The sequence below is a fragment of the Corylus avellana genome, chromosome 4 (genome assembly GCF_965113065.1).
Source record: "Corylus avellana chromosome 4, dhCorAvel1.hap1.2, whole genome shotgun sequence".
Lineage (NCBI taxonomy): Eukaryota > Viridiplantae > Streptophyta > Magnoliopsida > Fagales > Betulaceae > Corylus > Corylus avellana.
Genome location: NC_142493.1, coordinates 6,844,753 through 6,863,639, shown reverse-complemented (window position 1 = coordinate 6,863,639; position 18,887 = coordinate 6,844,753). Strand labels below are relative to the sequence as shown.

Sequence of the window (18,887 nt, the reverse complement as noted above, 5' to 3'; positions counted from 1 at the left end):
TCGATGGTGTCCTGACAATGTCTAGGGCGAGTTCTGGCATTGTTTGAACAGAATCCAGTAAGGTCCTGATAGTGTCCTAATGAAATCCTAGTAGGAGTTGGTTTGCTCCCGCCCAAGTCTTGGCCAGGTTACAATAGTGTCCCGGTGAAGCCCCGAGAGTATCCAGGACAGGTCCCCACGAAGTCTTAGTTGTTTGAGAATAAAAAGTTCAAACTCGGAAAATGATTTACAGTTAAAAAATAATAATAATAATAATAAAATAAAAATAAAATTATGAAAATTAAAGAAGCTTTTTCGGCCAAATCGAAAATATTTTTTACTGACTATTATTTTCTATCGCATCAAACACAAAAAAATACGAAAATCATTTTACCTCGAAACAAACGGAGCTTAAATGAAAGCAGTCACAATAGAGTTGAAAAGCTGAGTAAAAGGACTATAATTTTGTATTTCACGAACAATTTTCAATTTCAATATTTATTAGGTCAAAATAGATTGTCAATAAAAATATGAAAATCTAGTTCGAAAATCTGGCTTGAGTCTTATTTGAGCGAACTTACAAATAATCGAGGGACATAAACTTCACTCAACGCTTGCGCAACTTTCGCTCAAGCAAATTTGCAAATAAAGCCTAGTATTAATTTTTCTTTTAGAATTGCGTCCCTATCTTTTATTTAAGCACCATAAGGCTGGCAGGTCAACTAGTTACGTCTCATTATCAGTTTTGTCGATAAGAATTCTCCAAAGAAAGTGTTTTTTCTTTAGTTTTCAAATAATTTTAAGTATTCTCTAGGATTTATATAAGGTTTGTCCGTTTTGTATTCGTGGATTTTGCTTCTCATTATGCAACGCTCCAATAGTCAAATTGCCCAACAAAAGTAATGATGTGGACCAAATTACACACAAATGGCTTCATGAAGGAGTTTTGAATTAATTATAGCAAGAAAAAGTGATAGAAGTCAAGTTTTGGGTTAAGACTTCAGATATGTTTTGATGATCTCCAAATTTGTTAGGTAGATTAGGTAAGATGATCACACATCTCCGCCACCTAGGCAGAGGACATAATATTGTAATGGCATGACATTACTGTTTTTAGTTTTTCATTTTTAGTTTTTTATTTTATTTTTGTTAAGATTTGAACCAAAGACTCACCTGGTACGTATTCATATATAGATAAAAGGTGACAACAACATAAGATATTAGGAAATTAATAAGCAGAACAAATAAAATTTTAGCATTAGTTAGTATACAAAGAATTACATAATTAAATTATTTAAGGTACGAGAAACCAATTTGGCAATTCTTTCCCCTTTAATTAACTGGCTGTGAGTATAGAAGTGCGGAAGCAGAAGAAGATGCTGTAGAAAATATAGTAGTTGAAGATGTAGATGCCCTGCCTGAAGGGGAAACATAGGTTGGCACAGGCATCTTTGGTGCAAGATCAATGGGTAATGGAGCTTCAAAATCAAGTACAAGGAGGGCTTTTCTTATCGAAGGCCGGAGACTGTAATCTGGGTGACCACACCATAGCCCCACGATCATCAACCCTTCCATCCACTGCTCATCAAACTCTCTACACAATTTGGTGTCGGCTGCATCAAGAAGCTTTCCCCTTCCATAAAGCTCCCAAACCCACTCTAGTAAAATTATTTCGTCTTCTTTAACCTTGGTTTCGATGGCTTTTCTTCCACAGGCAATCTCCAAAGCAACAATTTCGAAACTGTATATATCTGACTCCTTGCTAGCTTTGCCAGAGATGACACATTCAGGCACCATATAGCCCAACGTCCCGGCCAAAGCCATGGTTTGTGATCCCTTTGCATGTTCAACCATTCTCGTTAAACTAAAATCCCCAAGCTTTGCGTTGAAGCTTGAATCCAACATGATGTTGCTTGACTTTATATCCCTATGCAGAACGCATTGCTCCCATTCTTCATGCAAGTACAACAACGGCAATGCCAAACCTTGAGCAATGTTGTACCTTGTCGCCCATGTTAACAAGCTCTTACCTTTGAAAAGATGCGAATCCAAGCTTCCATTCAACATGAACTTGTAAATGAGTAAGAGATCTTTGTTTTCATGACACCAACCAATGAGTTGCATCAGATTCCTGTGCCTCAGTCGGCTAATACTCTTCACCTCAGATGCATACTCCTTTATCCCCTGTCTAGACCCCCTTGACACCCTCTTGACAGCAACGTACAAATTCATTTTTCGTAAAAATCCTTTGTAAACCCCACCGAACCCACCTTGTCCAAGCTTGTTTTCCTCTGCAAAGTTATTTGTCACGCGAACCAATTCTTTGTAGGAGAATTTCTTTGGTCCTATACCGCGTTCAAATTCATCGTCCATGGAAAGATCAAAAGCTAAATCCTGATCTCCTTCCCCTCTATCCCGATTCTTCTTCCACTCCATAAGCCAAAACAAACCCAAACCGATAATTAAAAGGCATGCTGATGCACCCACGCTCAACCCCACAATCAAACCTCCCTTGCTTTCATTCTCAGTCTTGTTTGGCTGTGGTTGTGGAGATTTCTGAATGATCATAAGTGGAGCCGTCTGTTGAAGCATTTTTTGGATCTAACAGTCTCCGTTTGGGGTGATCTTCACGTTCTTCGAGGCATCTCTAATCAGTGACCTTCGGGCTCCTACAAAATAATAAGAGCGTCAAAGGGATCTACGGGGAAGGCCCCGTAGACCCTCCGATGCTTAAGTTAGCAGTCGTATATGGGGTCAAAATGTAGTCAGAGCTAGCTATGTATTGAGAAATAATGACCTATCCCCTTTACCTATGTCTTCAGTTCTCTTTTATAGGGTTTTATCTCTGTAACTGCTTCCTTGATCTTCTCCATTCAGATGATTGAAGAATCATTTGAAATAGTGGGGAGATAATGTGAGGTAGTTGAGATAATGTAGGACCTTATGAGATAATTAAGGGTTGTTGAGAGATAGTGGGACCCATAGTGGATTTTATCCCCAACAGTTACCCCCCGATTCCCATGGCTGACTTGTCCAGCTAGTCGGGCATTGGGAATCTCATGCGTATTTGCGATCGCAGCCCTGGATGTCCCGGAGGTGGCCTTTCTGTTTTGTAATTATATACTTAGGATAATAGGACTTTTTGGGTTGATCAAACTGCTAATCATTTCATTTGCTTGCAATGATATTATTTATGCGTCACTCCTAGCAATCTTGACAGTAATTTATGAATTACTTATGATTGCTCGGTAGAGTGCTTTTGGCTAAGTGCTAGGCCTTAGGAAATGTTTAACCTTTTTCGAACACACCTTTTTTGCAGGATTTACGTTCTTGATAGGTTATTTGTTTAACCTTTTTCAAACACACCTTCTTTGAAGGATTTACATTCTTTACAGGTTAGTCATTTAACCTTTTTCGAATGCACCTTCTTTGAAGGATTTACGTTCTTGACAGTTAAACTTAGAAAGGTGCCTTAGTTATGTTTCCCGAGTTTGATCTCGGGAAAGTTTTTTGGGAGTGTCTCCTTTAGACTCGGGAAAACTTTGGATGTACTTCCCTTTTGACTCGAGAAAACTTCGGTTGTACTTCCCTTTTGACTTGGGAAAGCTTTTGTTGTTTTTCTCAAAAGAGAATGAGTTATAGTCTCTTCGACTGCGTTCCTCGCAAACGTCCTCAGGAAAGCGCCTTGAGTATCTCACTGAGTTATTCTCGGGGAATGTGTCTCGGCTATGTTCCACCGATGAGCCTCTTTTGGTTTAAGTGTCGAGCCGCTCACTCCTATTCTGTTGCCATGGTTTCTTGGGGCTAGTCCCGCTTCTCCTACATCATGTCAAGGAGTAGCTTGAGGCTTTCATTATTGCACTTGAGCCAAAATGCTTCTTGATTCAACCCTGGTTGGGATGACTGCCTCATTTGCGCTCCCCAAGCCGTTTCTTCAAATTTCAGAGATGATCTTCAAACTGGATACCCCCCATTCTTGGATATGTGACTCTCGGGATCCTTTTGTTCAGATTCCTAGAAAATCTCGGGATTACGTGAACTTTTGGCAAGATCCGGCGATAGTGAGCGAGGTTGAGGCGATCATGGACTTAGTAGGGAGCGGCTCAGCGAAGCTTGGCCTTGGTGTGGCAAAGCGATGCTCAGCCGTATGAAACTATATGCTCTTTGATTATGTTCTTGTAAGCCACCAAAAGCAAGTTCCGCTTCTTGGAAATGAGCTCCCTTTGTCCACCATGATACCCCATAAATTGAGAAATGGGTTTTCATAAGCTCAATATTTAGAGCAATTAGGAAGCCAAGTTTCTTTGCATCTTGGGATGGAACTCCATGGTGTGCTCGAGGCTCAAGGCTTTAATAGGCAGAGCGTCTTGTTGGCAGCCATTTAATGGCAGCTCGGGAACAAACTCCTCATACATTGAACTTTTCCTGCATGTATTTGATTATAAGATGCATATAATATATAATAGAATATGTACCCCCCATTCTATGTGGCAAGAGTGGCATTAGTGATGTTACACTTAAATTGAGTAATAAGTTTAGTGGATAGGAGTTGCTCTGGTCGATACTTCCTGGCTGGCGTTTGCTCATCTTTGTGCCCAGGCATTTTTGGCATCCTTCACGCAAGCTTTTATAACAAGCCTTGGAAGAGTGAGCGTTAGCTTGGGGCTGAGCTGATAGTATGTCTACCGAAATGGACAACTTCTTCTTGCCATTCTTTGCTTTGAACCCACATGGGTTTGTGCAAGAAGGGTTTAACCATTAAGCCATTGTTTTGTTTTGGGGTTGGTATCTATCAAATGTATTTCTTTACTTCTCGGTGATCCGAGAAGTCACCGAGTGTGGATAGCTGTCGGTGCCAAAGAGGGGTCGGCATTGGTGGCTTTGAGGAGGGCTTGTTCATGGGAGCCCGAGAGTATATCTGCTTCTCTGAAATGAGTTACTCAGTTGAGTTTGTTTCAAAAGGTTGGGCTTGAGTAGAGGCACCGAATTTGCTTTATACTGCTCAAATTTCAGGTTTGTGTCATCTCGAGATGGAATGAAGTGCCTTTTTACTCTAAGCCACATTGTGCACTTTTTCCTCTTTGTTATTCACTGCACAAAATTGAAAGAAGAATATAGAGCATGTTGCACTAAAATCGAGTAACAACATGCCTTCTTATGGTTTATGAAACATAGTTGACTATTATCAAGCCCAAGCAACCATAATCCCAAGAAATCAGAACTAAGGATGTAAAATGCTATTAAAGATAAAATATGACAAAGTTGTTCTCATGAGAGGAGCATGCCTCTCACAAAAGGACATATTAGACACCCAATTATTTTTGAATTGCCATTGGCTTTCACCAAGACCAAAATCTAGTATTATTCTAATCAGGCATGCATTTATTTTAATGCATTAAAACACATCTTTAACAGAGACATTCTTGTATTATCGTCTTTTCATCAAGAGCCACGAGCATATGTATTTAGAATTGTAAATTGTGCTTTGATTCTGGTAAATGACAAAAGCATTTAACAATTATAAATATACGTATACTAATTTATGGCAATTGATGTAGAAAGAAATACTGTTTTTGGTTTTAAATGCAGAAGGAATCTTCTTTTTACGAATCCCGTAGTCATCAACCTGATGAGGTCAATGAGCTTTTGCTTTTAAACAAAGCTTGCAAAAAGGCAAATTAGGCATAAAGAGATATGCGCTTCTTTTTTTTTTTTTTAAACATGTGAAACCTATGCAAGAAGTGAACATGCTTTTTCACAGTTGGCTAAAAAATCACATACAACTAAAAAAAAAATAAGTTCACAGAGACTTATCTGGCAGGGCGAGGCTTCCTCGGGAGGTGGAGTGATGCTCGGGCCTCGGGAAGTGGAGTGATCCTCAAAATATTTCTCCTCGGGAAATTTGCAACTTAGATTTCTTGCTTCTCAGAAAATTTTTCTCGAGTTTGTCTCAGAATTTCATTCTCGAACTCTCAAAATTTTTCTTGGGAAAATTTTTCTCGAGTTTGTCTCGGAATTTCATTATCGGACTCTCAGAATTTTTTTGCATAAAATGAAAAAGAAAACAAGCAAGCGCATGCACCCAAGCAATAAAAGTGACCCGGTAAAGCATGATTAATAGATGCAATCATAATGAATTAAGCATTGATAAACCTAAAGACTTGTTGCCGTTTTGGTTCCTTGAAGCTTAGAACTTTGCGTTCTCGAAGTAGTTAGCTCTTGGGATTTTTTCCTCGGAGTTGTCTCTCTCGGGACTTTTCCTCAGAAATTTTTCCCTTAGAGTTGTCTCTCGGGATTTTTCCTCGGATTTTTTCCCTTAGAGTTGTCTCTTGGGATTTTTCCTCGGATTTTTTGCCTTAAAGTTGTCTCTCAAGATTTTTCCTCGGAAAATTTCTTAGTTCTGCACAAAATGAGAACAAGTGCATGCATCCAAGCAAAATATAATTGATAATTATAAATCCGAGAAGAGGGGTCAGTGAACCTGAGTTTGGGTACCCGAGGTTGTTTTGCCGAAGGTCAGGATTGGCAAGACTTGGTGTCCAGTGAACCTAAAGTGGCGATCGGCACAGATTGAGGGGTTAGCCTCTGTGAAATGTTCGAGCTTGCTAGGCTCGCTGCCCGAGTTGTAGGATCACATGCGGGAGATTGCGACCCCCCGGAATAACACTGCAAGCCCATTTGCTTGAGCCCATAAACTTAATTCAGGACCATTTTGCCACTCATCTCAAGGTGAGTCGACGGCCAGGTACATCATGTCATGCAATAATGCTGATTCTATCTTACTCTCACTAACTTAGCTTGGCAATATCTTTCAAGCAGATGATGGTATTGCTGACGAGCCTCTGGAGACTGAACCATGGACATCACCCATGAGATAGCGTCATCAATAGCCACATCCACTTTCTCTTTGCGACTTAAGAATGTCATCATCTTCAGACCGTCCGAGGTAGGCTCTGCAGTCTCGGCAAAGCTTAGAAGCTTTGTGACTCAGTACATTTGGGGACTCAGGTCTCAGCAAGCTCGGGTCTCGGCTCTTTGCAAACTCGGGCCTCGGGTCTTGGCTTTCTTAGACTCAGGCCTCGAGTCTCGACTCTCTGCAGACTTAGGCCTCAGGTCTCGGCTCTCAGCAGACTTGGGCCTCGGCTCTTAGCTCTCTCAGGCCTCGGGTCTCGGCTCCCTTCAGCCTCAGGTCTCGGCCCTCAGTAGACTCAAGCCTCGGCTCTCTTCAACCTCAGGTCTCGGCTCTCTCTGCAGACTCAAGCCTCGACTCTCTTCAACCTCAGGTCTCGGCTCTCAGCCTCAGGTCTCGACTCTCAGCAGACTCGGGTCTTGGGTCTCAGTAGACTTGGGCCTCGAGTCTCAGCTCTCAGCAGACTCAGGCCTCGGCTCTCTCAACCTCAGGTCTCGGATTTTTGTAGACTTAGGCCTCGGCTGAGACTTGGAGAACGAGTCTGAGGTGTGCTCGGAGGGGTTGTTGTAGGGTGAGGCCCTTGCAAAAGCGACATGTCTTTGCCCAAGTGAGCCCGGCGAACCTTGAGGTGAGGGTCGGTGACCCAAGGCTGGAGCTGCGATGTCAGGGAGTTCGCGAACCTAAGTATGGGTTGGCGGCTCTGAAGAGAGTCGGCCAACTTGAGGCAAAAGCTAGCAACCTTCAGACGAGCTTGTGACAGGGTAGGTGACCTTCAGTCGAGCGGTTTATTGACTCCGGCCACCAAAGTACTGTTTCTTCTACATACAAGAAAAGAAGGAGTGGGTGACAGCTATTGCTCCGAGATGAACTATTTTTTTTTTTTTTTTTTCAAACCTTGTAGAAGGTTCTTTTTTATTTTTTATGCAGGTTTGCTGGTAAACCTTCAAGCTCACTGGCGAGGGTGTCAAAGGCTCTAGCCATTTTAAGTCCGAATGAGACTCGGACGTGGCGAGCCCTCAGAACCATCGGCGTTAACTGTTGGGCTGAAACCGCGATGTTGAGGAGTCGTTGAACTTGAGTATGGGTCGACGGCTCTAAAGAGGGTCAGCGAACCCGAGTATGGCGACTGAGGGGAGTTCATTCAGACGAACCCGAAGCGTGGTTGGCGCTTTAGGAGGGCTCAGTGGCTCGGTGACTTGGCAGACTCGGCAAGACTTAGAAGCTCAGTGAACGAGTCTGCCAAAGTTTGTTCCCCACTATGGATTAGCGTGTTAGGACAGTAGGTATCTGCAAACATTTCGCATGGTTCGGCGAACCATACTCGGATCACTGGCAAATGCTTCGCCTCTCAGGACGACAGGTTTGCTCAGCAGTAGCAGGGTCGGCAAAGGTTCACATTGAAGAGCTCCACTTGTGCTTAAGGGGACATAGCCACATAACTAAGCAAAGAGGACCCGCATGGTCAACGTCAAAGTCTTTCCGAGCTTTTTTACCTGCGTGGGTTATTAAAATCCTTTTCTCCAAGCTTAGAGAAAATAACAATAATAATCATGGCATAGATGTAAATTACAGTTTATTATAAATGACAAGGAAACACAGAAGATGTTTTCTTAATATCTGGGTGTTGTTAGCTTCGTAAAGCTTTGCATGTGAATGCACACCGATTAAGAAAGAGTTTTCTTGAAAACTAATAAAAAATACCACACATTGGGTACACTTACGCTGCACTCAGGCGGGGCGGACATAAACCTGAGTCTAGTTCACCGACATTAGACGCGAGGTCCAGTGATCCTCGAGGCAACCCATTCAGATGGACCCGAGGCTCGGCGACTGAAGAGGGCTCGTTCATGGTGAGCCCGAGGCTGGGTTGGCGCTTCGATGGCCACAGTATTGGTCCGAGGCAGGCTCCTTCATGGTGAGCCCGAGACCGGGTTGGCACTTCGACGACAGAACTCGGTGACCCACTGTCTGAGGCACGCTCCTTCATTCATGGTGAGTCCGAGAGCGTGTCGGCGTTTCGACGACAAGACTCGGTGACCCACTGTCCGAGGCAGGCTCGTTCATGGTAAATCTGAGCCAAGGTCGACGCTGGCGTTTTCTGAGGCTAGGTTGCGTTGCACGAGGCCTGCTTGTTCGCCACTGGTTTGCAGGAGAGGTCGCTGCTAGGCGTGAGAACCTGCATGGGTTATTCAGAAAAAGCTTTTTCTCCGATCCTTGTAGAAGACAACAAGAATAATGGCATAATTGTAAATTGTGAATTGCAAATTTACAATATAAAGATATACAAAATATCTGCTCTTAGTGCTTGGCACTATGTGGTTTTGTGTGTGCATGCGCACAAATTAAGAAGCAACTTAATTGTTTTTCTTTTCTTATGAGAAGACACACGTCAGATGCATTTCCTCAACTTTTTTATCGCTACAGTAAACATTGTCTCCTTGCTTTGGCCCAAATGACATCTCTATTTTTGCCCTTTTGCTTTATGGTGCGAGGCAGCTCAGAAAGGGGAAAAAATGTCAGCGAACCGTGGTGGTTATCCCATAGATCTGCAGATAAATAAAAATCTACGCAGATTTGTTATATGACCTAACCATTTTCTAAAAGTTTTTTCTTGCGTAGGTGTCATATGGAAAAGAAATACTCATTGGGTTTGACATCATTTATACATGTATATACAATTGTTAAATGCTATTATCCTTCACCAAAATCAAAGCATAATTTAATTCTAAACACATATGTTCATTTATGACAATTGATGTGAGAAGAGATACATTTTCTAGGATATTTGACAACCAACGTGTTGGCTTCATCTTTTTGAAAAGTCAAACTTGACATTTCCTTTTTAGACACGCATATCAAACACAAATATTCATTCATGTTATAAATTACTGAAAAGAAGAATGAAAATAAGACTTATCTTGTACTCCCTGACACATGAATACTGATTTAGCCACTACAAGAAATTAGGTCTTTAGGGGCGACTTTGAGTCGCCCCTAAAGGTCCTAAAGTGGACGCTGTTGCCAACAGCGTCGACTTTTCGACCCTAAAGGTGTCGACGCTAATAGTCCGACCCTAATGATCAAATGTCTGATTATCAGGGTCCACTTAAAAGTCGACCCTAATGATCACTTTTAGCGTCCACTTTATCAACCCTAAAAGTCGCAATGTTTTGACCCTAAAGATAATGTAAACGGAAGCGAAAGTCGACCCTAATAATCAAGCATTAGCGTCTACTTTTAGTTAACCATTAGGGTCCACTTTGTCGACCCTAATGGTCCTTTTAAAAAAATAATAATAATAATTATCAGCGTCCAAATCAAAGTGGACGCTGATAGTTAACCATTAGCGTCCACAAAGTCGACCTTAATGGTCATAAAAAATTAAAAAAAAAATTAACTATCAGCGTCCACTTAGAGTCGACCTTAATGATCACTTTTAGCGTCCACTTTATCGACTCTAAAAGGCGCAATGTTTTGACCCTAAAGATGATGTAAACGAAAGAATTAGTCGACGCTGATAGTCAAGCATTAGCGTCCACTATTAGTTAACCATTAGGGTCCACTTTGTCGACCCTAATGGTCCTTTAAAAAAAAAAAAAAATAATAACTATCAGCGTCCAAACCAAAGTGGACGCTGATAGTTTAACCATTAGCGTCCAAAAAGTCGACCCTAATGGTCCTAAAAAATCAAAAAAAAAAAAATTCTGCAATCGATCGCACTCCAAGTGCGATCGATCGCAACGTCAGTAGGTTTTTGAGATTTTGAGATCGATCGCACTTAGAAAACCCTCTGGTACTGCGATCGATCGCAGAACCAGGGAACACTGGTATGAGTAACATATATATATATATATAAAAGCCAAAAAGAGCTGATCGACCAAAATTTAAAGCCTGAAGTATGAAAATGCTTATTTGAAATTTATCAATTCAAGGCTCAAGAATAAAATCGAACCCTTATTTGAAATTTATCCACCACAAGACAGAAGATAACATTCATATTTTCTAATTGAATTCCATTTGTCCAATAACTGAATTAGCTCAATAAAGTTTAGAAAGCGTAGTCAATTCTGCACATAAAATACTAATAGAAACAGGTAGGAATGTTCTAATTATAGTAATTGGAGAACAGCTAATCAGATTTTGAATCAAAGCAACTTGTTACCACCAACATTCAAGTAATGCCCTTTGATTTCACCAATTTCAGCACATTTCCTAGATTAAATCTTCTCTTTCTTTCTCTCTCTCTCATTTTTTTTTTTTATGGTCCTTCAAATCTGCCTCAGTAGCTGTAGCAGAGGGAACACACATTCTACTTTGTCTTAGTATTGTATTTGGACTTTGTAATCAATAAATCAATGTAATTATACTAAAAGATGCATTTGCTTTTATATATATATAAGTTGAAAGATGCATTTTATTCTTGGACGCAAACTATATAAGCATAAACCTCTAAGTTGCAAATGCATTATATATATACACCACATATTGAAAACAAAATTGCATTGCGTTCTGAAACATTTCTTTAGCTTATTGTGAATTGCCGTATGAATGATTCTTAAACTCTTTTGGTAAATTTTTTTGACACAAGAATATACAATGTGCGGCGAAAGGTGTCTACTAGGAGTCTATTCAACTTCTTTAGTTCTCAACTTAGCATATGAATTGCCAGTCACAATTGATTAATAATGACATAAAGAATAACTTTCATTCCCACCTCAAGTTTACCACGGAACCGATGATGTTTAATTTTGTGGGCCATCCGTCTATCACATGTGACAGTGCAACCAAAAGAAATACAGCTTTATCCCCTTCCATGCAATTCAAAATCAGTAGGAGTTGTTTAGTTGCAAGAATATAAAGGTTCTCCTTGCATCCCAAATACTGGCAGCATACCCACTCTATCAGGTTTACATGGCAACAAGAAGAACAATTTTGAAAAAATATGAACTACAAACTTACTAACAACCACGCATGAATAAAATGAAGTAGCCATATTTACAGCTCAAATGCATGATCCATCTAAAGATAGACACAAAAATTCTCTTAAAAAATAATGAAAGTAAAACTCACCCTCTTTTTTTGCTTCCTCTCCACTACTCTCTTCTTTTTCTTCTTCATTCTCTTTTTCCTCTTGTTCCTATGCAATGCTGACATCTCCTTATACAGAACCGCCACTCTCTTTACCTTTTACCCTTTGCTTCAAATCTTCTGATTGTTGATCAATTTTATCATGTTACTATTTCCCACAAACACTTAGACCTTGCATCCTCAGGATGATGATACTAAAAGGCAAATGAAAACAATCACTACAAAATACCATTAGAGAGATAAAGGAAAGTTTCAACGAGGAAAACTGTTTGTGGTACTTGAAGTTGAAATTGCAAAAATATACACATCCCAAGGTCATCCAAATACTGAAAAAAATAAAAAATAAAAAAACAAAATAAAAAAACAAACAAACAAACAAAAAGAGCAGTTCATATGAATGATATCAGCATTATACCAGATACCAAAAGTCAAAATTACTTGGAAGGAAACAACTCTACTAAACACGACTGACATAATATAATCACAAAATTTGATACTTCTTAATCTTTTATTGAGAGGTTTAATTGATCCTATGGCTTATTTCAAAACCAGCGCATACCAAAATCATACTCACAAGCATTTTCTTCTTCTTCTTTTGAATTGAGAAAACAAAAACAATTAGTTAACAAGTTGCATCACAAATGGACTTACTCTGTTTATAAGTAATACATATACTAAGATAAAAAGAGAGCACTCAAGTACATGGAGATTGTACAAAATTCTCCCAAAAGTTACAATCGAAAATTCCAAAAGGTCAAGGAAGTCCGAAAAAAAAGAAAAAAAAGCAAGACTTCCTAGGGCAGGCATCCAATCAAACAATGATCTCAAAACACAGGGTTATTATGAGTAAGCTCAACTCCGTTATAATTGAGGACAAGCTAGAGATGGATAAGAACCAGCAGCAACCTAAAAGATACATGGGATACCCTAAATAGGGAGGAAAAAAATGAAGATAAGTAATTTTCTTTCTTTTAAAAAAAGGTGTTCGTTTCATCAATGGAAAATAAACCATAACACAAGCACCTGGCAATCCTCCTACAAATCTACATGTCATTACTGAGATCAGATAACCTAGGAGATGTCATTAGAAAACTTTTTTTTTAATGGTAAATTACACATGCACCCAATGGGACTTGAACCCACAACCTGACCCTCCACCTTGCTACAAGAAACACACAAAGTCCTCAAATTCCATATAAATGATTAAGAACATTTATGAATAGGGTCCCCAAAATAAAATCCCATATCAAGAAACACACAAAATCAAATCAAGAAATTATCCAAAAATCAAAACAACACCCATCATTAGCGTTGACCCAATAATCCTCAAATTCCATATACTAGGGGCTTCTACAAAAAACAAAAAGGGGCGGGCTTCTAAAATTTTTCATCCCCAAATCCAAAATTAGCAAAATACTCTCAAATCATCCATAGGTATGCCAACATGAAGCGTAAATTTCATAAATATGCACCAAGATTCGAAATTAAACCAAAGCATGAGAAAACAGGGTTCCGACGAGAGAGAATTGCAGACAGTAACGAAAAGAGAGAAGACGAAGAGGAAGAAAATTTACCTGAAGCTCTTCTTTCTTCCTTGCTCGGCAACTAGAGAAAGACAAATGTTCATTAGTGAGAGAGACAAATATAAAGATGAGAAAGACAAATTCCGTTTGTCCGTCACTCTCTCTCTCTCTCTCGTGTCGATCTCTCTCTCTCGCTCTAGCTCTCTGTCCTGGTATTGTGCAGAACTGCAGAAGGCAGGGGATAACATGAGAAGAATGGGTTAGAGAGGCGAAGAAGAAAAAAGGGGGAGATACAAAACAAATTTTCCGAAAATTTCACCGGCCGCGCCAATGGATCCCGCCTTCTAATTTGTACGAAACTGACATACTTTTATATCAGCGTCGACTTAGTCGACGCTAATAACCATACTATCAGCGTCAACCTATAATGTTGACGCTGATTGTCCACTTTTTAATTTTTTTTATTTGAACTTATTTAGACAATTATATTAGCTTATTAATTTTATTTTAAGTCAAAATTGATTGAAAAAAAAATAATTTAATTTTTTGGGTCATAATTAGTAAAGTTTTCTATTTTTTATTTGTTAATATATATACATCATTTTGTAGTTTTCTCACACACACACACACACACACACACACATATATATATATATATACAACCCATTTTGGAAAAAAACTTTGTCCATATATATATATATATATATGGACAAAGTTTTTTTCCAAAATGGGTTGGAAGAATTTCTTTTCACCTAATCTATAAAAATTACATGTATTTATTGAACATGTAAGATGCACATGTTCGATTGAACCTTCAATTGTATCCAGTTTGATCGATCAATTAATCTTATCACGATCAATCAAACTAATTTACTATGATCAATCAGATGTTCGATCGAGCCATCAATTTTTTCAAGTTTGATTGATCATTTGATCCTATCACAATAAATCGAACTAATTCACTAAGATTGATCGGATGTTCGATTAAACATTTGATCCTATCACGATCAATTGAACTAATTCATTAGGATCGATCGGATGTTTGATCGATCATTTGATCCTATCACGATCAATCGAACTAATTCATTAGGATCGATCAGATGTTTGATCGATCATTTGATCCTATCACGATCAATCGAACTAATTCATTATGATCGATCGGATGTTTGATCGAACATTTGATCCCATTACGATCGATCAGACTAATATGTAATAGTATCGATCGGAATTAATTTTATCAGATGTTCGATTGAACCTTCAATCATGTCAAGTTTTATTGATTGTATCCCGATCAATTTAAGTAATGCACTAATATAATATAAAATGCTTAGACTTCAATTCAATGTTCGATCGAACATTTAATTTGTTTGAATTTTGTTCGATCATTTGATCTTATCACGATCGATCGAACGAATGCACTAGGTAGCACCAATCGGATATTTGATCAAGCCTTCAATTTCAATTGTTTCAATTATTTGATCTTATCACGATCAATCGAACTAATTCATTATGATTGATCAGATATTCGATCAAACCTTCAATTTTAATTGTTTCAAGTTTGATCGATCATTTGATCCTATCATGATCGATTGAACAAATGTACTATGATCAAACGGATGTTTGAACGAACCTTTAATTTCAATTGTTTCAATTTTGATTGTCACTTGATCCTATCATTTCATTGTATCACTATCAAAGTTGTTGTACATTATGCAATAAAAATTAAAATAAAATTAAAATAATATATATATATATATATATATATATATATATATATATATAGATGTGTGTGTGTGTGTGTGTAATATCTTTTAACATTGTGTGACTGCGATCGATCGCACATTGGGTGCGATCGATCGCAGTCACAGGATGTACACCTTCGTATATTTTGTGACTGCGATCGATCGCACCTTGGGTGCGATCGATCGATCGTATATTCTTCTACGCACTCTTTAGGGTCGACTTTGAAAGTCGACCCTAATAATATGTCTTTAGCGTCCACTAAAAGTGGACGCTATTGGCCATCAATATTATTTTTTTAATTTTGTTTTAATTCTTCTACACACTCTTTAGGGTCGACTTTTGTCGACCCTAATGCCTAACTATTAAGGTCGACTCTCAAAGTCAACCCTAATAATAGGTCAATAGCGTCCACTCTTAGTGGACGCTATTGGTCATCAAATTTATTTTTTTTATTTTTTTTTTAATTCTTTTACGCACTCTTTAGGGTCGACAAAAGTCGACCCTAATGCCTAACTATTAGGGTCGACTCTCAAAGTCGACCCTAATAATAGGTCAATAGCGTCCACTCTTAGTGGACGCTATTGGTCATCAAATTTATTTTTTTAATTTTTTTTTAATTCTTTTACGCACTCTTTAGGGTCGACTTTTATCGACCCTAATGCCTAACTATTAGGGTCGACTCTCAAAGTCGACCCTAATAATAGGTCAATAGCGTCCACTCTTAGTGGACGCTATTGGTCATCAAATTTATTTTTTTAATTTTTTTTAATTCTTTTACGCACTCTTTAGGGTCGACTTTTGTCGACCCTAATGCCTAACTATTAGGGTCGACTCTCAAAGTCGACCCTAATAATAGGTCAATAGCGTTCACTCTTAGTGGACGCTATTGGTCATCAAATTTATTTTTTTTATTTTTTTTTTAATTCTTCTACGCACTCTTTAGGGTCGACTTTTGTCGACCCTAATGCCTAACTATTAGGGTCGACTCTCAAAGTCAACCCTAATAATAGGTCAATAGCGTCCACTCTTAGTGGACGCTATTGGTCATCAAATTTATTTTTTTTATTTTTTTTTAATTCTTCTACGCACTCTTTAGGGTCGACTTTTGTGGACCCTAATGCCTAACTATTAGGGTCGACTCTCAAAGTCGACCCTAATAATAGGTCAATAGCGTTCACTCTTAGTGGACGCTATTGGTCATCAAATTTATTTTATTTTATTTTTTTAATTCTTCCACGCACTCTTTAGGGTCGACTTTTGTCGACCCTAATGCCTAACTATTAGGGTTGACTCTCAAAGTCGACCCTATTGAGCTTTTATGTGATTTTTTTTTTTTTTTTTTTTTTTTTTTTTTTTTTTTTTTTTTTTCCATCTTTCAGCGTCCACTTAAGTGGACGCTATTGGTTAAGTATTAGGGTCGACTATTGTCGACCCTAAAATTTTTTTTTTTGCCGCTTAAATTTTTCCCGCCCCTAGGATAATTCCCGCGTGTATATTAGGGTCGACTTATTAGCGTCCACTGTAAAGTGGACGCTAATAGTCAACTTTTCAACCCATTATTAGCGTCTACTTCGAGGTGGACGCTAATACGGAACTATTAGGGGCGACTTTCAAAGTCGCCCCTAATAGTTGAGTATTAAGTCGCCCCTAATAAGTCGCCCCTGATGAGTATCTTTCTTGTAGTGAGCGTTGGTCGACACAGTTGAGCGTAGAAATCTCACGCATAATATCTGTATGTAGGAGAATTATTTTCGTGAACCTGATGAAATGTAGATCTAGGACATCTCCTTTTGGGTACCTTATATGAATCTGTTCCTCTTTGAACTCACCTTGACTTCATCTTGCGGATCTGACGAAAGCAAACGTCGATTTGGTGTACGCCGATTGCAATAGGGTAGATTTGGGATTCATGATTGTAGATCTATGCAGACCTATCAGATAAGTGTAGATATAACGAAGGCAAACACCGATTTACTATATGTATGAGCAGATTGCCACGCAGTTAATCTGGGATCCGTAATTATAGATTTGTGTAGATCTAATTTCAGCTAGTTCATGTATCGTTCAAACGCATGATCACCACCATAACGGATTTTGATTTTGCAAGAACCTAGTCGGTTCCCACAGACGGCGCCAAACTGTTAAAGCATTTTTTGGATCTAACAGTCTCCGCTTGGGGTGATCTTCACGTTCTTCGAGGCATCTCTAATCAGCGACCTTCGGGCTCCTACAAAATAATAAAAGTGTCAAAGGGATCTACGGGAAAGGCCCCGTAGACCCTCTGATGCTTAAGTTAGCAGTCGTATATGGGGTCAAAATATAGCCAGAGCTAGCTATGTATTGAGAAATAATGACCTATCCCCTTTACCTATGTCTTCAGTTCTCTTTTATAGGGTTTTATCTCTGTAACTGCTTCCTTGATCTTCTCCATTCAGATGATTAAAGAATCATTTGAAATAGTAGGGAGATAATGTGAGGTAGTTGAGATAACGTAGGACCTTATGAGATAATTAAGGGTTGTTGAGAGATAGTGGAACCCATAGTGGATTTTATCCCCAACACTGTCGATTGAAAAGACCACGAGCAAATAATATGCAGCTTGGAAATCAATCCTGTTCCGGCCGAGAAGCCAAATTCAACCCTTTCTGGTAAATATTCTCTCAAATCAACTATAGAAGAAAGGTGTTGCTCTATTGGGATGTGATCATTACTACTGAATCCAGTGAAGCTGACACTTAAATTTTGTGCTCTGGGATCGTAACTAATACTACAACTGTATGTTCTATTCTCCTTAATAACGCTATACCATCTTGTGGAATTCTGAGATGTCAGGTTGTTGATATTGATGTCAACGTGCTCACGAACTGGCACCGGCGGATCCCATCTAACATTTGGGTAAGTATCAAATTCCACGAAAACGAATTTATTTGCAGCTAAGAAACTTGAGTCTCTCATTTGTTCACGGCTCACAAGACCAAGGCCAGAGCCATCTGTTGGATGAGGTGATGGGAAATTTTGGCTTGCGAGGAAGAACGTTAGGCCATCTGAATACCTGTCAGCACCTTCCGAAGAGATGATAAAGGAGAAGCTGGTAGTGAAGTTGGCGACTTTTCCTGTACTTTTTTCCCAGAGATGCATGGTTTCTGAATACGTGGTACGACCCCAGTTGTCCACTGCATTTGGCGTGAGTTGGATGTGTGAATCTGAGATTGTAGCGTTTCCTGCCATTGTTATAGTTCCGTTGTTGATTTGAGAGAAATCGGTGAAGTTGAATGATAACTGAGATGCGCAGGGGATTATGAGCAAGAGGAAAATAGTTGTAATCATCAGGTGGGGAAGATGAAGAAGCAGCTTTTCTGGGTGGAAAGCCATGGTCATAGGGGTTATCAAATTGTCGTCAAGTATATGATTTGGCGTCACAGCTGCATGAGTTGATAGTCTTGCACATTATTGACCAGAAAGTGATTAATGCTTTGACAAAATGATTCTGTGCGCTGAATTTCTTCATTGAAAAGATTTAAAGTTTGATTAAATGTTTGTTTCTGCTGAAATTTTCTTCTTTCAATATAACGTGACACTTAATTTCAACACCTTTATGCGGTTAGTTTACACTTTAACGCGTTTCTTTTCATGGTCCAATGAAT

At 39.1% G+C, this 18,887-nt stretch overlaps 1 pseudogene; it reads right to left on the bottom strand.

Annotated features, from left to right (window-relative positions):
* Positions 1–1,311: 1,311 nt before the first annotated feature.
* On the bottom strand, positions 1,312–18,615 carry LOC148586215 (L-type lectin-domain containing receptor kinase IX.1 pseudogene; annotated as a pseudogene).
* Positions 18,616–18,887: the final 272 nt, after the last annotated feature.